Source organism: Trichosurus vulpecula, chromosome 1, assembly GCF_011100635.1.
Source record: "Trichosurus vulpecula isolate mTriVul1 chromosome 1, mTriVul1.pri, whole genome shotgun sequence".
Taxonomy (NCBI): Eukaryota; Metazoa; Chordata; class Mammalia; order Diprotodontia; family Phalangeridae; genus Trichosurus; species Trichosurus vulpecula.
In genome coordinates, this window is record NC_050573.1 from 90,850,582 (window position 1) to 90,874,801 (window position 24,220).

Sequence of the window (24,220 nt, forward strand, 5' to 3'; positions counted from 1 at the left end):
TTCTGTACCAATGAAATGATAGGCTTGGTTCTTACCGCTTAAATAAATAAAGATTTTTTTTTAAAAGTAAAATACTAGTAACTCAGGGCAGCAGGAAGGGCTCATGTAACAGGTTATGCTTGATCTTTGAAAGATACTAAAAATTCTAAAATGCGCTGTAAGAAGGACAGGTCTATTTCAGGTTTGGAGGACAATCAGCACAAAGGTGCAAAGATGGGAGTTAGGGTGTTATGTGTAAGCAACAGCAAGAAGGCTACTTTGACTCTACCATAGAGAGTTTAAAGGAGAGGGAGTCAGTATAATATAGCTGGAAGGTTAGGTTGAAGCCAGGTTGTGAAGGTTTTTAAATGACAGTGAAGTTTGTGTTTAACCCTACATGTAATAGGGAGCCACTAGAATTTTTTAAGTAGGGGAGTGATGTCAGACCAATGCTTTAAGAAAATCTATTTGGCAGCTTTGTTATAATTTGAATAGGGGAGAGAATGGAGGCAGACCAATGAGGAGGCTGTTATGATATTCCAGACAAGAGGTGATAGTAGTCTGAATTAGGGTGGTGGCTGTATGAGTCGAGAAAGGGGATGATGAGATGTTGCAGTAGAAATAATGAGATTAGATATATGGAATAAGGGAGAACTGAACATTTAGGGATATTTGTAACTGCTACCTTGGGTAACCGGAAATAAGGAATTTCATTAAAAGAGTGGGTTTGTGGGGTTAAATGATGGATTTTCTTTGCAATATATTAAGATTGATCTGCCTATAAGCCATTTAGTTCAAAATGTCCAGTAGGCAGTTGATGTGCATTGTGACGTTAGCTCAGGAGAGAGACTAGAGCAGAATACAGTGTATGTATCTGGGAGCTGTCTGCATAGAGATGGTATTTAAACTCCAGGGAGCAGATGAGGTCACCAAGAGTATATTGAGTGACAGTAGAAAAGGACCTTAGATTAGACAAAGCCTTGGGGTAGATCCATAGTTAGGGATTGGGGCACGGGTGATGATTAGCACAGTGCATGGCACATAGGTAGTGCTTTATAAATGTTGTTATCATCATACTGAGACTGAGGAACGGTCAGACTGGTAGGAGATTGAAGAGAGAGGAGTGTCATAAAAATGTGTGAGAACATGATTAGCTGTATTAAAGAGGGGTTCGTGATTGAAAAAAGAACATCAAATTGTACAACTAGATCATTGGTCATTTTGGAGAGAGCAGTTTCAATTGAGTGATAAGGTTGGAAATCCGATTATGAACGATTGAGAAGCGTGTTACAGGAGATTAGATGGAAGCTACTGGTTTCCGGTTCTTTATAATTCCATGAAGGTAGTTTTGAGATTGCCGGAATATATATGATACTATGAAAGAGGGTTTAAATTGAAATAGTGTGACAGAGAGGTGTGCTCTAAAACCTGTTGTGTTTTATGATTGCTTGTTTCAGTTTTAAGTAGGATGTTTGACATCTGTGTAATAGCATGTATATAGCACCACTATACGCCAGGCACTGTATTAAGCACTTTTACAAACATTATCTCATTTGATCCTCACAACAACCCTTGGGAGGTAGGTGCTGTTATTATTATCATCCCTACTTTACAGTTGAAGAAACTGTGGCGAACAGCTTAAATGACTTGTCCAGGGCCTACAGTAAGTGTCTGAGGCTGCATTTGAACTCAGGGCTTCCTGATTCTGGGCCCAGTACTTTATACAGTATGCTATAAGTGTCTCTGTCTATATAAGATCATGAGTTCAAACCTTTGAAGAGCATATGAGAGGTGACATAGTTCAACACTCTCACTTTACAAATTAGGAATCTGAGGCCCAGTTTGGCAAGGGATTTGCCCAAAGTCATACAGGTAGTATGTACAGCTAGAGTTCAAACCCAGGTCCTCTCATGACAGATGATAGCACCATTTATCAGACCTGGCCTGACTCTTGGAGATAGTATCCATGTGCATTATGAAAGAGATCGAAGTTCAAACACATTTACTTGACATCAGAGGTTTTGTAATATTAGGAATTATTTAGCAAAAAAAAAAAAAAAGTTCTTTTCAGTTACTAGTAGGAATGGGACCTAGCCACAGGGATGTTACAAACAGTCATTCACACATTTGACATTTGAAGATATTACTGTACATGCCTCTTCTGCAATAGATTTGCTTTCCAAACATTGTCTTCATTAGGATGATATTAAAAATACCTTGCCTTTTCTAAGAATACACTGATTAGATAGCAGTTAAGGTACAGAGGAAGAAGTTCATTGGATGTGGGGGGGGGAAGAAAGCAAACTGGAATTATAAATCATCACAGACAGCCTATGAATTAAATAATCTAGAGAAAGTACTATGAAGGCACATACTCTGTGCCCTTTCTTTGTTAAATACCCAATTTCTTACATTCTACTTAGGTGGCAACTAAACAACTGAGAAGCAGTTTTCAGGCAGTTTCTGTTCCAGGAAGGTTTTTCTTTCCAGCTTTCCCAAAATTCCCAACTCAGCTCCCCTAGCCAAATGACATCTGTGGATTGTGGTAGTCCTTTAATTCATTAAAAACCACAAACACTGCAGGTTTTCACTGGCTTTTTCATGGTTTGAAAAGATTGTCAAGTGTAGACTGAATGAATAATTCTCCCTGGCTGAACATAATAAACATCTGAGGGAGGACAGTAGTATGTTGGAGCAAAGTGGCAAAATATGGAAAAATAATTATATAGTGCTAGGCACCTTAACAGAAGAAATTTCAGCTGATTTTTGAGAACCAAGAACTCTTTAAAAAATTAATAGAGGAACTAGAAATCTTTGTTCCAACTATATGGCAATTTTTAAATAATAGAAACCATAAAATATCTTAGCACTGCAAGGGCATTTATTCAAATTCTAATTGACCAGATAGCAAATATGCTGGCCATTGTTACCACTACATACATATTTATTTCCATAGTTACTATAGGTTATCTTAGTAAATTAGTCAGGTTGGTTGTCCCATAGACCATAAATTACCATAATTTCATTAAATAATGAATTTAATTTAAATGAATTTCAAATCAATCAGGCATTGTTGTCATTGAACATTGTTTTCCAGTTTTCTCAATAACTCTTGTCAGGTATGGTGCTATTTTCCAAGTAATTTATATTCTTATGTTTACTGAACATTGGAACCCAGGTCTTTTTTGACTCAGAAGGGTAGCTTTCTATTGCCATGCTAACTTTCTGTCACCATATTGAGTGTTAGTTATTATTAGGTATTTATATAAATTGTATGTCTTATTTCTACTGCTACTGTTCCTACTAAAGACTGAATTCCTTGGTCATATTTTCACTGCTTTCGTGATTAATACCAGTGTACATCTCTGTCCTTGCTTTTCTCTCTTTGGTTCAAGGAACCTCTCAAAGGATCATAGGATCATAAGTTTAGAGCTGAATGGAACCTCAGAGGCCATGTGGTCCAAGTCTCTTATTTTACTGATGGGGAGCTGGGACTCAGAGAAGCTAAATAACTTGTCTGTGATCAAACAGGTAATACATGTCCAAACGAAGATTTGAACTCAAGTCCTCTGACTATACGTCCAGGTCTCTTTTCACTGTGCTATGCTCCTGTTTCCGGATTCAGTGTAAAGCATAGGGAGGCACCAATAAGACAGAGTGGGTAGATTGCATAGGCTCAGTAAGGCAAGTAGTTCATTTTGAGTTTGAGGGAACTTCAGAGCTAGTGTTCTTACTACTGTACTGTGAGGAACTTAGGGGAGAGGGAAAGGAAAAGGAACAAACATTAAGCACCTACTGTGTGCCAGGCACTGGGATAAGTGCTTTACAAATATTATTATCTATTCATAAATATTACAAATGACATCTCATTTGATTCTTACAACCACCTTCTGATATAGGTGCTTTTCTTACCTCAATTTTACAGTTAGGGAAACTGAGGCAGGCAGCAGTTAAGTAACTTCTCATTGTAAGGCTGCTGCTATGTTGTATGCTGGGTATGAAGTTAGATCTGAGTTCAAGTCCATCCTCAGATACCTCCTAGCCTTGTGGTCCTGGGCAAGTTATTTAACCTCAGATACCTCAACTGTAAAATGGGGATAATAGCACTTACCTTGTAAGGTTGTTGTGAGGATCAAAAGAGACAATATTTGTAAAGTGCTTAGCACAGCGCCTGGCACATAGTAAGCATTATATAAATGTTCTCTCTTTTCTTCTCCTTTTTCCCTTTTTCACCTCTTCCTTCCATATTTGAACTCAAGATTTCCTGACTGCAGTCCAGTACTCCGTTCACTGTGCCACCTAGCTAAGAGAGCCTTGGCTTAACCTTTTGGTTTTGGGCTGAGGACTCTGAAATTGAGAACTTTGTTTTGGAACAACTGAGTCCCACAAATGTTTCATAATGTCTACTTCTGTCATGTTTTTTACTCAAGGTCATAGATTAGACAAATTGCGTGATAGCAATAGTTGTAACTTTTTTTTTTTGGTGCTCTCAGCTTTATCATTTCACTACTAATTATAGATTATGTTAAATTAGATTGGTCTTCAGAGTTGATTTTTCTATTTCATCCTTTTGAAGGTCTCAGTTAGACTAATCCATTTGTAAACTTGCACTGCTTCAGCACCTCACTAAAGCCTTCTCACAGCTTGAGGTCACTCTGGTTCTGGGCATGCTCTTAAGAACTGTTTCATCTCATAGTGGCAGGGGCTGAATTGCTGCTGCTGGTACCCTGGCTGGGCTCCCTGAGGCTCCTGGTAGGTGATAGGCTTTGCAGGCTCAGCACTGCTCCCAGCACTGAAGCCACCAGTAATTGACCAATAGTGTGGCTGACAGTGGGGCCCACTGCGATTCCTGCTATGGTGGTAGCCATTTGGGCCATCAAACCCAACTGCCTGGGTACAGCAGGAGGAGGGGCAATGGCAGGGTACTGCTGCTGGAGGGTGAGCTGCTGGTGCTGGTACAGCTCTCACTGGGGGTGCCTGACTGGGAAGGGCACCGCGGGAGGTCCAGCTCCTGCTTCTGGGTGGCATAGTTGACTCCTAGGAGTAGAGGTCCTGGAGAGAAGTGATAATTGTAACTCTTAGTAGCCATACAACCCATTAGGTTTGTAATCTCTTTCATTTCAAAATGACTTTTGATTTTGGCTCCTGTAGTTTTACCTTGTTAACTATACTATATTGATATAATGGTAATTTAGATTTTCTATTGAATCTGTTTTCTGAGCTCCTCAGCACTATCGTTGGAACTAGTTGTAGAATCTTCATTTGTAGAGCTCATATAAACCGGCCTCCTTTTCAGCATGTGAGTCTATAATTATCTACATTAGATTCACTCTGTAGTTTTCCTAGTGGGTTTGAGGTGTTGAGCATGTTTCTTCTGGTGCAGGTAAGTTAGCATAGCAAAGATAGAAGCTGGGAGATTGTTGGATCATGTAGGGTATCTATACTTTGCCTTCAAAGAGGTTGCAGTCTACTTGGAAGCACCATAGGATCATAGATGTAGAGGTTGAAGGGGTCTCAGAGAGTATTTAGTCTATTCTCATTTTGCAGATAAAGAAACTGAGGCCCTGGGAGGTTAAGTGACGGGAATACTGTATAAGATGAGCATTGTTTAAGGCGGGGGGGGGTGTGGGGGGGGCGCGGAAATAAAGGACTGAATAGTATAAAATTGGTTGCAACAAGATGTTTCCTGAATGAAATCTGGGATTTGAAAATGAGAGCGCTTGGTGTAAACAAGAAGAGAAAATAGCTTGTGCAGGGGTAAAAGCAAGCAGATTATGTGGGGAGGATGTCAAGAAAATTGGCCAAATACTTAGATTCTATGCAGGTGAGAGTCTGTCAGACAATGAATATTTGTTAAAAGCCTGCTACTGACCAGGTGCTGTACTAAGTGTTCAGGATACAAAGAAAGGCAAAAGTCTAAGGGAGAAGAAAACATGGAATCAACAGTGTACAATCAAACTATATACAAGATAAATTAGAAGTAATTGACAGAGAGAAGGTACTAGAATTAAAAGGGATCAGGATGAGAAAGGGATTTTTTGGCATTTGGAGTAGAGAGGAGCATAGGGGATGAAAGAATAAGGACTTTGAAAACAAAAAAAAAATAGTTTGGGGGCACGTTATCAGCCGATGCAAAGGAAAGAAGATGATAGAAAAAAAAAACCACAGCTGTCATGTCTGCTGATCCTTGTCTTCTCCAGCGTATATATGTGAAAGTTACTTGAACTACTCCTTATAGAGTATGAACTCAAGGCCTGCCATCATCCTGGTTACCTTCGGATCACTTCAGATCACCTCTCTTAATTCAGCCTAATTTCACTTTGGCCTTTTTTTGGCTCCCATATTACTGACCCATGGAACTTGTAGTGTACTAAAATTCCTTTCAGAATTACTCTCTAACCTTGCCTTTTCCTTCTTGGGGTTGTGAAATTGATTTTTTATTTGTACCAAAGTGCAAGACTTTTCATTTATCCCTGTTGAATTTTATCTTATTAAATTAAATCCAATGTTCTATCATTTATCAAATGCTCATTTTGTGCCAGGCACTATGCTTGATGCAAAGACAAAAGCGAACAAACAATAAACACAATGGGACATTATATTCTTTGCACTTTCAATTGTGTGATTGTAAAGATGTGGTTACTTTGGAGTTCTGTTTGTGAAAGTCTGCTTATTCCCTTACAGCTTCATCAAGTGAATCATGTGTAAATTATTTTTCTAAAAATCTTATGTAAGTGGGAAAATAGGCAAATGTTTTTTTAATTATTGGTATTCCTTGGGGTGCCTTTTTTAATGTAGTAAGTCTAAGGTGTTTTTTCCCTACACTTTGGTTATCTTCCCCTTGACTCAAGAATTAATTCATTAGCCATATTCAAAATTGTTACTTCCAGCACAGATCTCTGTAAATTTGGTCTGGTCCATCTTTTTTTCAGTGCCATTTCTCCTGCCTCAGGCACCACCTCTGAGATTGTGCTGTTAAGAGTCTAAATGTGTTGGCTCTCTTTCCATGGGTGATGAAAAGAGTTTGTTGTAAAAACTCAATAGGTCATTTCTATTTTTTCCCTCTTTGTTGTCCTCCCAATTTCCTTTTAAAAACCCTCTGTATGACTTTGCTTAGTTCACTCACCAGGCTTTCTTTTTAAATATGTTTTTTTTCTCCACTACTTCATGTTTCATGAGTTGATATTGTTATAATGTTTCACCATCCTTCTCCATAAAATATTGCAAGTAAGTGTATACTCTAAAACGGTATTGCATTTGACTACCTAATCTTTCTACTTGATCAAGGAGATTAAGTATTGTCTAACTCAAGTGGTTTCTTAGCTCTACTGGTATGTTATGGTAATTGATTTACTATGGAAATTGATTTATATTGGCTAAACTTTGTAAGTAAAAAATTGAAATTAATGTAGTTGGTTTCTCTGTCCATTTATTATAAGTTCAGGGAATTTTTCAGCTAGGTCAGTTAAAAAATTAAAATGCTGAGTTACACAATTTTGTTTGCTATATCTTTTTATTTACTTCATTCGTGGATGGAAAATACAAGGCAACAGACTCTCTTGCTTTTTCATTTGTTCTCAAAGACCAATGAAAGGAAACATACCTCAGTCATAAGCTGACATATTACTTGAAATTTGTAATGGACCCAGGTGCCAAAGACAGGATTTTCCATTCAGTCTTACGAGCAAACATGGTCCATTATCAGCTCTGAAATTTAGTATAATTGGTATGGTGGGAATACTGGGTGTGGAGAGGGTAATTATGTCATAGCCTACTCTTCTTTAGTAAAATTGAACCTTGTCTTGAGTACTGAACATATTGGTAAGAAAATGAACTGGAATTTCCCTCCCTTATTTGCAAAGTGGGGGTGTTGGTTTTCTGTGAGTATAGAATATTGCATATATTGTCAAACATGGTCAATGTGTTCACTGTTTTTGCTGAACCACTCTCCCCTCACTGCCTTTTAAAATCTTTGTTAAAAGGGATGGTTCATTAGCTTGAAAAAGTGGGGGTGGGAGACAGTGTGTATATGTGTGTAAGAATGGATATGTATATGAGTAAATGTGATGCAAAAACAAAAGGCTTTAAAAAATAAAATAAACTTGAGGATGTGATACTTTCTGCTTACCAATATAGTTATTAAGCTGTGTCCATAACTGAACATGATACTCAACATGTGATTGGATAAGGTTTTTGAATTTATATTCTGTACTGCCATTTCTTGTTAAGTACATATCTTGCTTTTTGGTATGATTTTTGGATTAAATAATCTTTTCTCAGTTGTACTCTTTTCATTTTCATTTGATCTTCTTGACTGCTTTGTTTTTTTTCCTACAGTTTTCCCTTTCTTGGTCACATAAGATGGGAGTGTCTCCCAGAATTTTTATTTGTTTTTCAAGGCCCTTATTCATCTAACTCCTGTGTACTTCTCCCTTCCAAAGCAAACATCTTGATCTGTGGATTCAGCTAATTTTCTCCATGTCCTCCACTCATGACTTCCTTTTGCTTCTCTGCTTTTATGTGTTGGTTCCTCTTCCTGTACACAGACGCCTTCACCTGCGTTTTCTAGATTGACTTCTTTTAGGAAGCATTCCAGGTAGCTCACCTGACTCCTTTCTACTGTATTAGTTTGCATTTGTTCATATGTTGTCATTTAAGAGTTATCTTCAGTTGTTCCATGTGTATATTCTATACTTTCAACAAGATTGCAACCTCTTTTTGAAGTCAAAGATGTTTTTTTCTGCTATGTGTGTGTGCTGCTGCACCTATCAAATAATTAATGTTGACCATGTTTAAGCAAAGCGTTAAATATAATAGAACTTTAAATATTTTCAAGTTATTTTTAAAGGTTGTTTTACTAATATGCCTATACTCTTTTCTTGGCAGGTTCTGACAGGCTACTATGGAAAATAATAAAGGAAACTAGCAGATTTTTAAAATCAGTTTTCTCTTCAACCACAGTGATCCTGTTGTGACTTGTCTCTGTGAGTATATAGAGTACTTTCTCATCGTTTTCTGTTATTCCTAGGGATATAGTAACATCAAAAAAATTGAAGAAGAGCATTTTATAATATTTATATCTTAAGAGGTTTAGTGACAGAGGGCAAATAATTTTGTGCTGCTAACAATAACAATACCTATTTTAGACATTAGTATCATATCCTTAATTGAGACCTCTATGATTCAAGCCCAGTGACTTAATGTGTTTATGAATTCACTGAAGAATATTTACTGCCTGATAGAGCCAACACCAAAACTCTGCAGCACTTCATTAGAGATCTCCGTCCTGGTTAACATCAATCCATTTATTAATACTCATTGGATATAGTTGTTCAGCTGTCTATGATTCTGCCTAGGTCTGTCATTAACCAGCCTACACTATTCTACGTTGTCCCTAAGTATCATGAAGCTGTCAAATGCCTTGCTAAATCAGATATACTCCCCCTACAAGACCCTTATCTTTGGTGTCTAATAAACATTTTACTTAAAAGTAGAGCTACTGAGCTCTCCAGGTGTGCAGATGGAGATTCCTGTCCTTTCCACTACACAGGCCTACCAAGCCAGCCCTACAGTTTGCAGCCACAACAGCTGTCTGTACAGCTCACCACTGTTGGTGGTTTTTCTCTTTGCAAGTCACACACCTGCCTTCACTCAAAAGAGGCCAGTCCATTTCAGGTCACTGTAAGACTAGCTGATTCCTACTTCTTCCTAGGATTTTCTACAGCTATGACACACTGTTTAAAGCTGTGCTTGCATAAGCTGACACCAATTTCACTGTCACCTGGATGAATGAACAGTTTCAAATATTACTAATCCTATTAATAAGTCTATAGGTAACCCTTAAAACACCTCAGTAGAATACTCAGCAGGTTTGTGATCTGTGGTATTAGAGTAAGCCAATTCACTAGGGCAGGCAGCTATTTAAATATCCTATCAAATATTCTTCACATGTTCTGACAAGTAGGATTGGATTGCAGTCATTGTTTGTGAAAAAAGGGAATGGCCTGGTGTGGATCTGGTGATTTAGGAATTTGTTTTGGCCATTTGTGTGGAGGCTAGAGTAAAGAGGGGAAGAAACAAAAAGTATTGAGTTCTGTTAGTAGGCTATTACTGCAGTTTGGTGAAAGGTGAAGGTCTGAACTGTGTCACTAGAGAACAGAGAACAGTTAAGGCAGATTGTGGTAGAAGTGTGGTATATGTGATTTGACTTGGCAGCCAATTGTATATGGAGAGGGGGAGTGAAGGACAGTAAAGAGTTGAGGATAATTCTGAAATGCTGACCCTGAGTTATTGAAAGGATGGGGGTATTCTCAAGTTTGGAAGGTTAAAATGGATTTGGGAAGGAAGATACTGAATGACTTTTACATAGCTCAAGTTTAAGTTTCTTGTGGGGCATTGAGGTGAAGATTTTCTTTTTAAAAAAATTTTTTTATTGATATCATTTTTTACATCATCATGGTTTCCCTAAGTTTCCCTCCCCACCTCCCAGAGAGCCATCCCACATAAAAATATTATATTTTTTAAACAATTGAAAAAAATGAAGGGGAAAAATTCTGTATAATCAAAGTATTGAAAAATTCTGAAAATGTGCAATGCCTGTGGACCTCACACCTTCATGAAAGGGTTGGGTGGGGGAGTCTTCTCATATTTTTTTCATTCCACTTATGCTTGATCTTTATAATTTTGTTATATTCACCTTTTTTGGTATGGTTGTATTTTCCATTTACATTGTTGTTGTCATTGTGTATATTATTTTCTTGACTCTGTTTACTTTAGTGTGCATCATTTCATTTATATTTTTCCTTGCTTCTCTTTGCCACATTCATAATTTCCTGCAGCACAGTAACACTTCATTACATTTATGTACCACAGTTTGTTTAATCATTTCTCAGGTGATGGGCATAGTTTGTTTCTACTTCTCTGCTATCATGAAAGTGCTGCTGTAATTATTTGGGTATATATGGAGACTTTCTTCTTCAATGGCTTCCTTGGGGTATGAGCCCAGTAATGGAGTGTGGAGTCTCTGGTTCAAGGGGTATGGACATTTTGGCTACTTTATCTGCGTAATTCCAAAGTGCTTTCCAAAATGGTTGTACCCCATTTCACAGGAACCACTAACAACATATTTGTGTGTCATCCCACAACCCTTGACTATTGCCATTTTTGTTGTCTTTGCCAATTTGCAGGGAATGAGGTGAAGCCTCACAGTTGCTTTAATTTGATTTGGAGCCTTCTTTCATGTGTATGTGAATACTTTGTATTTGTATTCATATTCTCACGCACTAAGAATTATACCAAGCTTGAGAGCCTGGGAGATTGGAAGGATGGCGGTGCTATGATCCTGCTGGGAAAGTCGGAAAGAGGGAAAAATAGAGAACATCCTGGAAGTTGGTAGATAAGGTCCACAGGGTCTCTGCTGGGTAGTAAATTTGATTAGTGAGAACCTCAAAAAAGGAAAAGTTGCGGAGTGATGCTGTTAGGAGAGTCTGGAAGTGGCAATGGGCAAGCAAGAGAATACCAACTTCCTCACCATGACCAGTAAGTTGGGGATATGAATGAAAGTGCAGACAGTACTAGAAAGGCTGACCAACATTTTAGTGTCACCTAGAGGGAGCCAGGTCTCCTATTCTGTGCCAGAATAAGAAAGGAAAAATTTTATGATGAAAGTAAGTTTGTTAATTATGGAGCAGGCCTCCATATATGTCTTCAGAGGACCTAATGGAAAGGTAGATTTAGATGGGAAACTGGGCAGGTAGAGTTGAAGCTGACAGGAATAAAGAAGCAGGCAGTTGGGAATAAGGAACAGGGTTTGTGCAGTAGAAGGTTCACAATTACTGGGATGGATAGAGTATGAAGGGAAAGAATTATGCTTATCATTGATGAATGAGTCAAGAGAGGTCCACGGAGAGAATCAGGTAATTAAGCTGTTCAAGGTCCTTCCTTGAGGCCCAGACTCACAGCATGTCATTATATTGTGTCCTGTGAGGGCCTAGAAGCTTTACTTGACAGCACATAGGAGCACATGGAGATATGGTGAGGGTTGTTGGGTCAAGGGGCAGAGAGTTGTATTATCTGGAAGAAATATTTAGCATCCTTGCAGCATGGGTGCTGGAGTCTGGAGAAGGCCCTGGGCCAGAGACAAAGCCTAGAGGCATTACGACCAGGATAAGGCCCTGGGAGTAAGAATGAAATCTGAATGAGGCACAGGTCTGAGGAAGGGCCTGGGGTGAACAAGGGGGCAAGAGCAGAAGGTTCCACTTACTCCTTTCACTTTTGAACCCTTTATAATGTGTTTTATGACTTCATCACTCAACTGAAAAGGCTCTCCGAAGTTACCAAAGAACTTGAATTACAAAATCCAGTCACCTTTTCTCAATCCAGATCCTTATTGAGTTTGGAACTCTGGATATCCTGTCTGACTTTTTTGATATATTGGTTGGTTTTGCTGAACTGTTCCCCGCTCCTCTGTTTCATTCATTATAAGGTATATTGGCTGTCTGAAAGGGGATAAGAGAATAACATACTGGGAAAAAAAATGTGATGTCCCAAACTAGACAAAATGCTCCAGAAGTAGTCTGATTAGGGCATATAGCAAGATTACATTAGTAGTTGTTGGGTTTTTTTTTTTTGGCTACCATATCATGTTGCTGACTCATTGAGCCTATGAACTATTAAACCTGCTGTTCTCCAATCTTTTTCATTATGGACTGCTTTCTAGTGAGGCTTTCTCCATTTTATTGTCAAGTAGATTTCTTTTACCCAAGTATAAGACTTTTACATTTGTGACTTTTAAATTCTACCTTTTTGTATTCAGCACAGTTTTCTAGCCTGTCACAATCTTTATGGATCTTGAATCTGTCATCCATTGTGTTACTTCCTGGCTCTGTGTCAGCTGCATATTTGATAAATGTGCCATCTGTGCATTTATTCAAGTAATGATAAAAATATTTAATAGCACAGTTTCCAGCACAGGTCCCTGGGCCATTCCACTGGATTCATACTAATATGTTGATGTAGAACCATTAGAAACTACTCTTTGAGTTAGATTTCTATTTAATTATACTGTCATTTAGCCTACATCTCTCTACCTTTTGTGAAGGAATTTTAAAACAGTCTGACCAAGTTGTTGTCTCCCTCAAGTGTCACCACTCCCTGAAATCTGCAGTAGCTCCTTATCACCTTTGGGAAAAAATAGAGTATCATTGGCTTTGTATCTAAAGTTCCATAATAGAAGTCCCATCTACCTTTCCAGCCTTACTTCATATTATTCTTTTTCATGGTTTCTTACTTGTAGACTGTCTCCTGGGGTTGGCTTTTCAGCCACTCCCTGTGTATCATGTTCCATCTTCTGCCTTTGAGCTTCTGTACAAGTGGTCGTCATGTCTAGAATGCAGTTCAGCCTCACCTCTACCTTTTGGACTCTCTAGCTCCTTTCAAAGCGTAACTCCAGTGTCACCTCCGAGAGGGGGTACTTTCCATGTTCCCCAGGATTATCAGCATTCTTTCCCTCTTGAAATTGTTTTGTATTTTATATGTACTTTGTATTTACTTATATGCATTTTAAATTACCTGTTCCTACATAGAATATAACTGCATTGATGACAGAGAGTGATTAGGTTTTGCATTTGTATCCATCTTGCCTAGCATCATGACTTAGTTCATGCTTAATAAATGTTTAATTTGTGATTGAATTTTCAAATGCTTAGTTGAATGCCATTGTTGAAGAGGGAGAAGACTTATTCTCTGTAGCTTCAGAGAATGGAGTTAGAACCAGTTTGGCATCTACAGGCATCTCCTTGACAATAGCCCAATGATGTAATCATTCATACAGTCCTTTATCATTTCTGCTAATAGGAACCTTGCTACTGAAATAAAACCATTCTATATTGGAGCACCATCTGCCATCTTCACTACTATTCACATGCTGCAGAATGAAGCAGGAGAAAATTACAAAACCATGTTGATATGTCCAGTACAAATTTATGTTACATAATCTCAATTGGACCCTCATTGTGGCAAGACTGTACTTTTACGCCTCCTTAATCTTTTCACTTAATTGTCTCACTTGTCACAGTGACTTTTCCAAACACTTCCATCTCCCTTGAAATCACCCATGATTCTCCTTCCTCCGTCCTCTTAGCTGAGAATCTTCCCTCATATTTTATTGAAAAAATTGAGGGCCATATCTAAAATATACAGGGGAACTGAGCCAAATTTATAGGAATACAAGTCATTCGCCAGTTGAGAAATGGTTAAAGGATATGAACAGACAGTTTTCAGAGGAATAAATCAAAGATATCTATAGTCATATGAAAAATCAAAATCACTATTGATTAGAGAAATGCAAATCAAAACAACTCTTAGGTACTACATCTCTTCTGTCAGATTGGCCAGCATGACAAAACAGGAAAATGATAAATACTGGAGAGGATGTGGGAAAATTGGAACATTGTTACATTGTTGGTGGAGTTGTGAACTGATCCAGCCATTCTGGAGATCAATTTGGAACTATGCCCAAAGGGCTATAAAAATGTGCATACCCTCTGACCTAGCAATACCACTTCTAGGGCTATATCCCAAATAGATCATACAAGTGGGAAAGGGATCGATATGTACAAAAATATTTATAGCAGCTCTTTTTGTAGTGGCAAAGAATTGGAATTGATGGGGATGCCCATCAATTGGGGAATGGCTAAACAAATTGTGGTATATGAATGTAATGGAATACTATTGTTCTATAAGAAATGAGGAGCAGATGGACTTCGTTACAACTTGGAATGACGTATATGAACTGATGCTGAGTGAGGGGAGTAGAACCAGGAGATCATTATACGGGGTTACAGACACACGGTATTTGTAAGGACTAACTTTGATAGATTTGATTCCTCTTGTCAATGCATAGTTCAAAGACAGCTCCAAAAGAGTCATGATGGAAAAAGCTATGCACATCCAGAGAAAAAATTATGGAGTCTGAATGCTGATTGAGGCAAACTTTTTCCTCTCTCTTCTTTTTTCCTTCTTTTTTGGTTTCGTTTCTCCTTTCTCATGATTTATTCCATAGGTTATAATTCTTCCTTATAACTGGACTATTATGTGAATAAGTTCAGTATGAAGGTATATCTAGAACCTACGCTGGATTACGTGCCATCTTGGGTGGGGCGGGGTGGGGGAGAGGGAGAGAAAATTTGGAACCCCAAAAGTTGTGGAATTGAATGTTATAAACTAAAAATAAAAAAATAAATTTATTATTTAAAAAAAGAGAAAAAAGAAAAAATTGAGGCCATTCATAGAGAGCTTCTTCTCTTCTCCTCATTTCACATCATTTAACTGCCTTTTCTTTCCCCACACCTAGCCTTTGTCTCCTATGAAGAGGAGGTCATTCTTCTTGCCAAGGCAAAACTCTCTACATGCACAAGTGATCCTATGCCATTCATCTTCTCCAGCAGATTGTTATCTTTATCATCTCTGCTTTTACTAATCTTCAGTCTTTCCCTTTCTATTGGCTTTCCTGCTGTATACAAACATGTCCATATTTCCCACATCCACAAAAAACCCTCACTTGATCTTGTTGGACCACTAGCTCAAGTCCTGTATCCCACTAGCTGTATGATTCTGCTTTCTATAGCTAAGCTCTTTGAGAAAAGCCCATCTTCAATCAATGCTACTACTTCCTTTCCTCTCATTCTCTTCTTAACTTTCTGTATTCTGGCTTCTTACCTGATCATTTCACTTAAACCACTCTTTCCAAAGTTACCAATGATTTCTTAATTGCCAAATGAAATGGCCATTTCTCATTCCTCATTCTTCTTGATGTCTCTGTAGCTTTTTATATTGTTGATCACTCTCTAGGTTTTCTAGATAGCACTCTCCTGGTTTTTCTCCTATCTATCTCACCTGAGTCCTTGGTCTCCTTTGCAGGATCTTTATTTATGTCATGCCTACTAACCATGGGTGTCCCCAAAGGCTCTGCACTGGGCCCTCTTCTTCCTCTGTGCTGCTTTGCTTTGATGATCTCATCAGCCCCAAGAGATTTAATAAATATCTCTATGCACGTGATTCTCAGATTTGTTAATTCAGCCCTAACCACTCTCCTGACCTTTATTTTCATCTCTCCAAATATTTGTTGGACATCTTGAACTGGATGACCTGTGTACATATTAAACTCTATATGTCCCAAACTAAACTCATTCTCTTTTCTCCAAAGCCTTCCTCTTTTCCAAATTTCCCTGTTATTGTTGAGGATACTACTATTCTCCAGGTTACCTCAAGGTTCACAAACTAGGTGTCATCCTTGATTCCTCACTCCCTCTTATCCCACAATTACCAAGTCCTGTTGTTTCTACCTTTGTAATATCTCTTGGATACACCTGGACTATTGCAATAGTCTCCTAGTTGGTCTCCCTGCCTCAAGTCTTTCCCCACTCCAGTCCATCCTCCATTCAGTTGTTAAATCGATTTTCCCGAAGTACAAGTCTAACCATATTCAGTAATTCCAAGGGCTTCCTGTTACCTCCAGAATCAAATATAAAACCCTCTGTTTGGCTTTTAAAGACCTTCATAACCCAGCTCCTTTCAGCCTTTCCAATCTTACACCTTATTCCTCTCCATGTACTCTTCAATCCAGTGACATTGTCCTCCTTGCTATTCTTCTGCATGACATTCCATCTCTGGACTGTTCATTTATATTGCCCATACCCCTTGCCTGAATTTCTTTCCAATCCTCTTTCTCACTCCTGGCTTCCTTAGCATCTTTCTGGTCTCACCTAAAATCCCACCTTCTGTAAGAGTCTTCTACCAAAGGCTGTAAAAAGAGAGGAAGTACTCAAAGCTGATGATTTCTTTTTTTTAATTTTAATCTGGAGTCATAAAACCAAGAGCATCCTGTTGTGTGATAGTTTCATCTCCCTAAAGAGCTGCAATCACTGTTCCAAACCATTTTCCCTTTTGCTACTTTTCTCTCTATCTTTCTAAGTTGCATAAGAATGCTAAGTGTATGCCATCTATGGTGACTTTACCAGTTAGTAGTAGGAAACAAAAATAAGTGAGGCATTTCATTTTTAAAATGTTGTATGTAAGGACTGCTTAAACCTGTAGATTTTTGCTCCCTTAATGCTAGTGGCTTCCCTCAGAAATTATCTCCAATTTATTCTGTGTTTATTTTGTTTGTACATAGCTGTTTACTTGTGGTCTTTCCCATTAGATTGTGAATTCCTTGAGAGCAAGGACTATCTTTTGTTCCCACCCACCCCCCTTTTTTTGTATCGCCAGGTTAGCCCAGTGCTTGGCACATAATGAGTCCTTAATAGATGGTTTTTGACTTGAATGGTTGACTTGGTGTAGCTTTCATTTTTTTTAAAATTTCTTTATTTATTTTTAGTTTACCACACACGGTTCCACATAATTTTGAGTTCTAGATTTTCTCCCCTCCCTCCCCCTCCCTTCCCAAGACGGCATGGAATCTCATATAACTACCATGTATAACTTCGCATTGAATTAATTTATACACTAGTCAAGTTGTGGAGAAGAATTATGACCAATGGAATGAATCATGAGAAAGAAGAAACAACCAAAAAAAAAAAAAAGAGAAGCAAAAAAGGCGAGCATGTAGTGCGCCTCAATCTGTATTCAAACTTCACAGTTCTTTCTCTGGATGAAGATGTAGCTTTCATTTTTAGGAGGGTTTTCTTTATGTTGAGTTGTGATCTGCAATGCCAAAACTTCTACTCAGCACTCTGTCCACTGTACAACACTGTCCACTTTTTCCTGGCAGAGTAGTCTTATTAGTAAATAGCAGTCTGTCTGATAGAGTGCCTACTGAGTGTTGGAAGAACTGCTTTCAGGTCTCACCTCTGAGGTATGCTATCCTGGTGACCCTAGGCATGTCATTTAACCTTTCCTTATTGCCAGGTAGAGAGAATACTAGCTATATACATTGGTAAAAGCATTTTCTTTATAGGGAGCTAGTTCATTACACCAGTGAAATCACAGGACCACATCAAAAAAGGGGCAAAAATCAGTCAGCACCTATTGAAGTGCCTTACACAGAGTAATCTCTTAATAAATATTTGTTGAGTTGAATTAGAATGGCACTTGTTGCTTTAAGATGCATGCTGAATAGATTTTTTTTCATGACTAAGTCAGAGGTCATCAAGACATTTAAAAAGACATATAAATTGTAGTTTGAGGGCTATAATTTGGGGGTACTTAAAACATCCCAGGCTAAATTTTTTTTTCTGCAGCCACATCACATCTTGTTTTTCAGAAGTTAGTGAATGGTGGTTAGTGAATGGTGACAGTATAATTAATTCACTCAACTGTTATTGAAAGAATTGGATTATAGGATCTCAAAAATTCCTTCTAATACTAAAGTGTCATGATTTTAAGATTTTATGATTCTTCCAATAAATTCCTCTCTGATTCAAAATGGCGTAAAAGTAACTATTTTCTTTAAAGTTATACCAGTGGATTAGAAACTCTGGCAGGTCTTAAAGCTTGAAAGGCTTTGAGTATAGCCCTGATATGTGTGACATTGGGATTAAGTCACTTAACCTTTCTGACTAATAATTTCCTTATTTGCAAAAAAAGGACAGACTAATATATTTAAGCCCTCTGTCATAAGGTTATTGCAAACCATACAGCACTATATAAATATAAGCTACGATTATCAACTGTGAACCTGCCTAGTGAAGTTCAGAAAAGCTTATGACCAGAAATCAGACACAAGATGAAGGTCTTAGGTTTGATGGACTAATTTTGGAAGCCAGAGAAATTATCACTTAGGGATTCAACCCTTGTAGAGACACCAGCTAGACAATAATCTTGTGGAACACCGACTGTTCTGGAGCTACTGCAGCTCTCCTTCCTCAGCAGCCGAGAAAAAGGGCTCCCTAACCAGTAATGACTTTTTTCTTAGCTGTAGCATATCATGAAGGCAGTGTACTGAAATGTGGAGAAATAGTCATATTAATGAAATTGCTGATCCTTGAAGTATTCTTCCACTCAGGACAGCAGACCCAGAAACATCACATGAAAAAGATAGAATTTTCTTTGAGAGGAAACAGTGCCACCTACTGAATTGCTAGCACTGATTTTTGTAGTTCTTTTAGTATTATCTAGTCCTGTTTATAGCATTTTAGGATTATGAAAGCCAAAGAGCTCTCCATCTGAAAAAAAAAAACCAAAAAAAACACTACCCTCTTATTTTATCAGGTGATGACTTGTAATGGAACTCAGTCATCTGTATTCCTGGTTCTCCTTAAGGAAAGACCAAATAGACTGAAACTTTCTCATGATAGCTTTTTTATGAATTTTCTTCAGAAACAGGTATAGAAAATTTAGTTTCATAATTTTTTGAGAACAATGGAATGTTGTATATGAGGAACAGCAAGCCATTTTGTTTGGCTGGAACGTGAGTGTGTGAAGGTCAGGAGTTTATAGTTTATCCTAGAGGTTTCCTTTGAATCTTCTTAAGCAAGGAAGTACCATATTGAGATCTATGCCTTAGGAATAACAGTTTGACTGCTGTGTGGAGCACTGGAATGGAGAGGGAAAAGACTAGAAGCAGGAAAACTAATCAGAAGGTTTATTAGTCCAAATGAGAGATGAGTTCCCATTCTTTTCTGTGGAATGAGGAGATTAGACTAGTTCACTTCCAGCCTACTCTACTCTTCCAGCTCTAAAATCTTTGTATCATCCTATGATAATGACCTGAACTAGGGTGGTAGCTGTATATGTGGAGAGAGGGGTATGGAATTAATGGACAAGATTTTGTGTAGACTTGACTTGGAAACTGATTGTGAATGGGAGAATCAAGGAAAGTAAAGAATTAAGGATGACTTCAAGATTAAGAACTTATGTTACTGGAAGAATGCTGATGCCTTCCACAGATACAGAGAAATCACAACATGGTTTCTTGTGATAGTGAAAGATAATGAGTTATTTTGAATATACTGATGTTGAGGTGCCTGTGGTACATGTCCTCCACAAGAGTCATATTGCAGTGCCTCGTCTTGGTGTTAAGGTTGACCTGAGTTCTCAAAGCCTTTACTGGTATAACCTCAACTCTGTCAGGTTCTTCTTTGCTTTAGGCACTGAGTATATGGCCCCAACAACAAATTCAGTCTGTTTTCCAAGGATCAGATTAGCTAACTACAGAGTAGGTTGGCTACTTGGTGATGAATTTTGTGGTCATGACAGCTCATGAAACAAAGATGAATTCTGTTTTGGACCTGTTGAGTTTGAAATGCCTAATAGACATACAATTAGAGATATCCAAAAGGCATTTAATGGCAAAAAACTGGAGTTGAGGGGAGAGATTTGGGCTGGATATATTGTTGTGGGAATCACCTACTTAGATATGCTATTTGGACCTATGGGAGTATTTTGTCACATTTCTATTCCATAACTTGTTCAGCCATTCCCCAGTTTATGGGCACCTCCTCAGATTCCCATTCTCTGCCACCTCAAAAAGAGCTATACAATTTTGTATACCCTTAATCAAAGTTTATTTAGGACTGCTCTCTCTCTCTCTCTCTCTCTCTCTCTCTCTCTCTCTCTCTCTCTCTATATATATATATATATATATATATATACCCTTCCTCTAATTCTTCTTTTCCTCTTCTTTCCTTGCCATTTCCATGTGGAGTGAAATGTGTTTCTGTACCCTATTGTGTGTGTGTGTGTGTGTGTATTCTTTACCAAATTTAGATGAGAGTCAGGTTCAACTCTTGGCTGCTCCCCCCACTCCCTTCTTGTTTGTGTTTATGTGCTTACTTCCTGTTATTGTCAAAAGCAACCCCATTCTCTCAGTCACCCATGATCTCAAGCTTGATGTCTTTCTCAATTCTTCACTCTTAGTATGTTCCCTGGTTGTCCCCCATTCTTGGAACTTTCCCTGCTTGTCTTCACCTTCTAGCTTCCCTGGCTTCTTTCAGGTCCTAGCTAAAGTGTCAGCTTCTGCAGGAAGTCTTTCTAGATTCCCCTTGGTGTTAGTATCTTCACCCTATTGATTATTTCCAATTTCTGATATCTATCTATCTATCTATCTCTGTATATCTATCTATCTATCTATCTATCTATCTATCTATCTATCTATCTATATATCTTGTTTTTACATAGCTGTAAGCCTGTGAATTCCTTGTGAACAGGATCTTTTACCTTTCTTTGTATCTCTAGTGCTTAGCACATTTCTGGTACATAGTAGGCACTTAATAAATGCTAGTTGACTGTATCACTCCATATTATCGAATCTGTTGCCAAAATTTTGATATTTCTATAATCACAACTTTTCTCAAATGCATATTTTATCTCCACTCATGTAGCCCCAACTTTAGTACAAGCCGTCATCATCTCTTGCTTAGATTATTGCAGCAATTTGCTGGTTGGTCTCCCTGCCTAGAGTCTCTTCTCACTACAAACATCCTCCATGTTGGTGCCAAGATGATTGTCCTAAAGTTTAGATCTGATGATGTCACATACTTCCACCTATTCCGCACTCAATAAATTTCAGTTGTTCCTTGTTACCTCCAATATACAATATAAAATTCTCCATTTCATATTTAAAACCCTTCACAACTTGTCCCTTTCCTTCCTTTCCAGTCTCATTATTCTTCATCCCACACTCTGTAATCCAGCCCTAGTGGTCTGTTTGCTAACTCTGCACAGGACCCACCATCTCCTGTCTCCTGTGCTATTGTGCTGACTTCTGCCCCAGTCCCAGAATGCCCTTTCTCCTCCCCTCTGCCTGCAAGCTTAAAGTTTGCTAGTTAGTTTGCTTGAAGACTGAGCTCAAGCCCTACCTTATGCAGGAGGCCTTTGTTATTATATATTGTTTCCCCCATTAGAACATGAACTTCTTGAAAATGGGGTCTTGTTTTTCCCTTTCTCTCCCCAACACCTAGCCCAGGTGACTGGGATAAAAAGCAGAACTGTCAAGGTTCAGAAAGAGGACTGAAAAAAAAAACTTCATTGCAAAAGACAGTCCTTACCCTCAAAGAACTAACAAGGTGACAGGGAAAGGATATCATCAGTTGTGATAGTAACGGGGATTAAAACTTGACAGGGAGAAGCACCAGTTTATCCTCTGTTGCTGTGTAGGAGGTAGAGTATTTTCTTGAAGACTTAATAGGGAAATATAGGTTGAAGAAAACAGACTCTCTTCGCTTCCACTATAATGACTGCTCTCTGACCTTGGTCTGGGGAAGTATATGCAATATTTGACTAGCCAGGTAGTGGCCTGAACCTGACCAGGTGCACTCTTTTATCTATGATTGCTTAGAGATTTATGCTTTATGTAAGAGGGGCTGCCCTACTTGGGCACTTAGAAGGCTCCAGGCTCTTGCTTAGAAGATTCCCCTGTAGGTTGCCTTTTTACAGGTACATGAGCTTATTTTCCATTCTCTGTCATTCTTGTGCTGTTCAAATCCAGGCCTTCTGCAGGGTATACACTGTCATTTGCCTCATTCTGGACATTTGGGGAGGAGGCAGGTCTGTGAGAAACTCCTTTAATAGATGCATCTAGGCAACTATATTGCAGTTTTTAGTTTTAGAGTGTAACTTGGGGCACTGAGAATTTAAGTGACTTGTTTGCCACCCCCCCAACTAGTATTTGTCAGAGATGTGTTTGAACCCCAGTCTTTCTTACTTGGAAGCTAGTGTGTGCATATTCTCCCTCTCTCTCTCTCTCTCTCTCTCTCTCTCTCTCTCTCTCTCTCTCTCTCTCTCTCTCTCTCTCTCTCTCTTTCTCTCTCTCTTTCCCTTTCCCTCTTCCCCTCTTCCCCTCCCTCTCCTTTTTCTCCCCATTTCCCTTCCCCCTCTATTTCTCTCATTTTATGCTTCTATTAATAATATTACCTTTTTTGCCATCATACTTTCACTCGTTGAATTTGGAGTTTACTGAAATTATATCTTTTTCATATGATCTGTTATCTAGTCATGTTTTCATCATGCTAACTTAAACAGTTGATTTGTTTAAAGTAAGTGTCATATTTATTAAATTTGATCCATCTTTTCAGCCCGACATTCTTTGGAATCTTAATCTGTTAATCATTATAGCATAGCTAACCTCATGCCATCCGAGAATATATTTGAATAGTCATTTTTATTATTAAGAACTTGACAGATATCAAATATGACCATTTCTGTATAAAACGAACAGAAAGAGGACTATATATGAAGCCAGGAACTTTCTTTTCGTAGCTTTTAAAAAAATACAGAATATCCCAAAAATTTTAGTGGTTTTGTGACACAGTTTATATTTGAAATTTAGCATTACAGTTCCAACACTGCCCTGCTTTTTTGTCTCCTGTTCTCTTCTGTCAATTTAAAAAATGTATTGATGTTCATTTCTTTCTTTTTAAAGTATCGCTTTTACTGTCCTTTACTCATCTGTCCCTAATTGAAAGCTTTCCCTAATCACAGAGGAAATGCAAAATAAATCCATACTAAACAGTTCCACAGGTTGCCTGTGTTGGAAGATACTTCTAGAGGTGAGAGCATTGCTGATACTCAGTTGTTTTAGTTGTGTTTGATTCTTTGTGACCCCCTTTGGGATTTTCTTTGCAGAGATACTGGAGTGCTTTGCTGTTTCCTTCTCCAGTTCATTTGATAGTTGAGGAAACTGAGGCAAACAGGATTAAGTGACTTGTCCAGGGTCACACAACTGGTAAGTGTCTGAGGCCAGATTTGAACTCAGAAAGATATGTCCTTCTGACTGCACTTTTCTGGTACTGTGGCTAGATCCTAAGCCTTTCACAGTTGTTTTCCATCACAATGAAGCAGCTCATAAAGTCATCCCTGGCTCATCTGAAAATTTGATAAACTTGTCTTCTCTAACTTTTTTTTCAAGTCACTGAGCCTTGGGGACTTTTCAGGAGGTTTTTAATGAACTCAGCCCTTTCAGGGCTTTTGGGATTGAGTGTTGTGGTCTTTTTGAAACATATTTTTAAAGATACGTTTCTAGGAAAATACAGATTCATTCTTTCATTAAAGGCACACAAATGAGATGTAGAAACAGAAAAGGGCCTGAGCCTTGGACTAGGTTAGGATAAGAGGGAGCAAAGGAGATTGAGGGGATGTACCTGTATAAGTAGGAAACAGATTGATCTGAGGAGGGAGTAACTGCTGGTAACTGTGAAGGGCACAGGAACAGGGGAGTACAGAAAACTATCTGATAAGCTGAGGAGAACTAAGGAAATGTTAAAAATAGTTTATTGAGTATTTCTTTGTTCTGGTTACCAAGTGG

At 38.3% G+C, this 24,220-nt stretch overlaps 1 protein-coding gene and 1 pseudogene across 6 annotated transcripts in view; one reads left to right on the forward strand and one right to left on the reverse strand.

Moving 5' to 3' along the window:
* Positions 1-24,220, forward strand: part of PTK2 (protein tyrosine kinase 2) — a 434,883-nt gene that overhangs the window by 31,102 nt on the left and 379,561 nt on the right. For all 6 annotated transcript variants that reach the window (XM_036741078.1, XM_036741072.1, XM_036741073.1 and 3 more), the window contains exon 2: positions 8,866-8,963. The gene's annotated coding sequence lies outside the window, so the exon portion shown is untranslated. The remainder of the gene's footprint in view (positions 1-8,865; positions 8,964-24,220) is intronic.
* Positions 4,563-5,007, reverse strand: LOC118833694 (annotated as a pseudogene).